This window comes from Olea europaea, chromosome 5, assembly GCF_002742605.1.
Source record: "Olea europaea var. sylvestris chromosome 5, O_europaea_v1, whole genome shotgun sequence".
Lineage (NCBI taxonomy): Eukaryota > Viridiplantae > Streptophyta > Magnoliopsida > Lamiales > Oleaceae > Olea > Olea europaea.
The window spans coordinates 13,519,834-13,523,303 of record NC_036241.1 but is presented as its reverse complement, the minus strand read 5'-3'; positions in this window follow the sequence as shown (position 1 = coordinate 13,523,303).

Below are 3,470 nucleotides of genomic sequence, written 5' to 3'. Positions count from 1 at the left end.
GTGTTGGCAGCTCCTGCTCCATCATCCTCTGCTGAGGTTGCTTCGTCCAAACCAGCTGATGAAGGGACTACGTTTAAAGAGAAATTTTTAGTCCCAGAATCTTCATCACAACCAATGGATGAGCCACCTTCTTCCCAGGGTGTTGACCCCCCAAACGTCGAAGCAGAAGGTAATTCATTTTTTTGATACTTTACCTTTGCTTGTGCTATTGGTTTTTGATTTATTGCTTTTTGAGTTCTGCAGATGCTCCCATGAGTCTGCCCGTTGCGGCAAGGTCTTCTTGCTTAGATAAGGGGAAGTCCTCACGAATGGTGGAGCCACAGGTGTTAGATTTGGCTGGGGATATGCCACCTTCCAAGATTGCTGATGAGGTAATCTTTGCTTCACCTTTACTTTCACTTTGTTTAGTGTAGTGAAAACCTTTAATGTTGGCAACTTTCTTTGCAGGATGCTGATAAAATTGTGCGTTCCATTCAGACTTGTTCACTTCCTGGGGGCAAGTCAAGACATCTCGTCCTGCTTCAGCCAGTCATCCTTCTGCTTCTTTAGAGGAAGATATGAAGTTCCTTAAGCAGTCAATATTTGAGTATGTGTCCTTCATGGATATGGACATCGGTAAGGCTAGTGCTGCCAAGTATAAGGATAAGCTTGAGCATTTGAATGCGAAATTGGAGCAAGCACTGACACTTTCGTCGCTCAATCTTTCTGCTGATTTTAAAGCGACGTTGAAAGTTGTCCATTCCGAGGTCCTCTCCTTGCTGGCCAAAAATGTTGAGCTAAAGGCCAAAAGTACTCAATATCTTCACGCTGTATCTGAAAGAGAATCTTTGCTTCTGGAGATCAACAAAGTTGAGGACGAATTGAAAGAAATCCCTTCTGAAGTCATGATTGAAGACTCTTTGATGATCAGTTTGGCTGCACAGATGAAGGGGCTTCAAGCCAAGATGGACGACTGCAAGGCGAGAATGGCTGCTAAAAAGCGTAATGCCTCCCAAGGAATTGAGCGAACCAAGTCTTTGGTCGAGCAGTACAAGAAGCTGGAAGTTGATGATGATGTTGTGACTGAATTGAATATCACTTCTTCTTGGCAGAGCGAGGACTGGGAGAGACTTAGGGAAAGAATTCGTTTGGTATAGGGCGAATTGTAATTAAGACATATAATGCCTTAACTTTTTCTTTTTGTAATTTCGTATTGACTTTCCCTTTGTAACCTTGTACTGATATCCATTGCTAATTTTGATCATAACAGCAGCCATCATCGTATTTTAACTTCTTGTGTATTTATTGACGTTTATTTTTTAATCGTCAATTGCTCAAGCATTTAACTGCTTTATGCTAAAATTTTTGCACATTTTCTCTTGGTATTTTCTGTCTCTTTCCCTAAGATTTCGGGCCATTTGATTCTAGTTACTAGGCACGAATGTGGCTGTTCATATTCTGTCTCTTCACCTTCACGCTTCTATAAATGCACTTATATTCCACACTTGTCATTTTCACTTCCATTTTCTTCTTCAAAACCAATTTGCTGCCATTGTTTGGCATTTTGATAATCGATCCAAAACCTTCATCTTCCATGGAAATGGATCATTTGATCCGCCCATTTTGCCATCCTTCTTGATGTTACCTTTGATATGGGAGATATAGGAAATATTCTTTGGCCAGCGAAGTTCTTTTCATTGTCTCCATGTTCCTTACAAGGAGTTCAATGATGGAAGACAATTTTTGAGGATGCCTGCAAGCCACCTTGCTTGCTGAGAGTGCTTCACAGTCTCCTTGCCCGTCATTGCAGCGATGCATTTAGGAAGGCGATGCGAAGGCCCTTCATCTTCCTTTCTGCTTGCTAAGAGTGCTTCTCGGCCTCTCTGGTTGCCTTTGCAGTAGTGCGATCGGGATGGCGATCAAGGCCAGTACACCCTCTTACTCGGCGATCGACCGGAGATTAGTTTGCTCTTAATTGTAGTTTATAGAGCATTTAACATTTTGTATTTTGCAACTTTGTAATGAACGTTTGATAATAAAGGAATTTATTTGAACGTATTTCGCTCTGACCCTTTTTACTCTACGATCGTTCAATGCGATTTGATTACGCTTTTATTTGTTCACTTTCCCATAAAGAAGGAACATATTTTTTTAAATATTTGCCATTAATGAACCTCATGTGCTTGGTGCCATCTAAATCTTCCAAATGATAGGCTCCATTAGGCAACACATTATTTACTTTATATGGTCCTTCCCAATTGGGCGACCATTTGCCATACTTTGGATCTTTGCTATCCAAAGGGAGTACTGTTTTCCAAACCAATTCGCTCAGGCTGAACGATTTGGCTATAACTTTTTTATTATAAAATTTAGCCATTCTTCGTTTTCGAACTTGCAATCTATCTAGGACGTCTAACTTTAATTCGTCCAACTCCAATAAGTTTTGAACTAGTGATTCGGTATATTCATCACCACTTAACTTCTATTGTAAACACACTCTGATCGATTGCACGTTGATTTCCATAGGCAAAATGGCATCTTGTCCATAAGTAAGTTGAAAAGGAGTAATTTTTGTACTTGACTGAGGCGACGTCCTATAAGCCCATAAGACCTTGTTTAGACATTCGTGCCAATTTCTGGCATTTTCATCTATCATTTTCCTTATGATATTTTTTAGAATCTTATTAGAAGATTCTGCTTGTCCGTTGGATTGAGCGTAATATGGTGTGGAATTCACTAATTTAACCCCAAACTCGCTCAAGAATTTATTCACTTGATCCCCATTCAAAGATGTTCCGTGATCTACCATCAAAGTTAATGGAATTCCAAAGCTATAAATGATGTGATCACGGATAAATTCTATGACATTTTTTTGGGTGATCTCTTTTAAAGGTACCACCTCTACCCACTTAGTGAAATAATCAGTTGCAACTATAACAAAAGTATGTTGTTTGGACGATGGGAGATAAATCTTCCCCATTAGGTCTATCGCCCAACCCTTGAACGGTCAATGTTTAATAATAGGTGTCATCTCTCGTGCTGGCGCCCTTTGTATTGGACCATACTTTTAGCTTGCTAAACAACTCTTTGCATACTGAACGCATTATTCTCCCATCTTTGGCCAAAAATATCCAATCCTATGAATTAACCATCTCATCCTTTGGCCAGTTTGATGAGCTCCACATATCCTTTCGTGCACTTCAACCAAGATCGTCCCGGCTTCTTGCAAACTTACACATTTTAGTAATATACCATCAGAGCGTTTCTTAAACAACTCTTCATGTATTAGTGTATAGTTTAGCAAACGCAGCTTTATTTTTCTACTATTTCCTTTATTAGGTTTTTTAAAAAACCTTTTAATCTGTATCCTCCAATCCATTGCATCTCCATCTTATATGCAATGAAGTTCAATCCTTCTCGCCCTTCTTTGGATCACGGGCAATATGGTTCCATACTCACAAGTAGACTTCCAATTTAAAACCTTTGAGTAC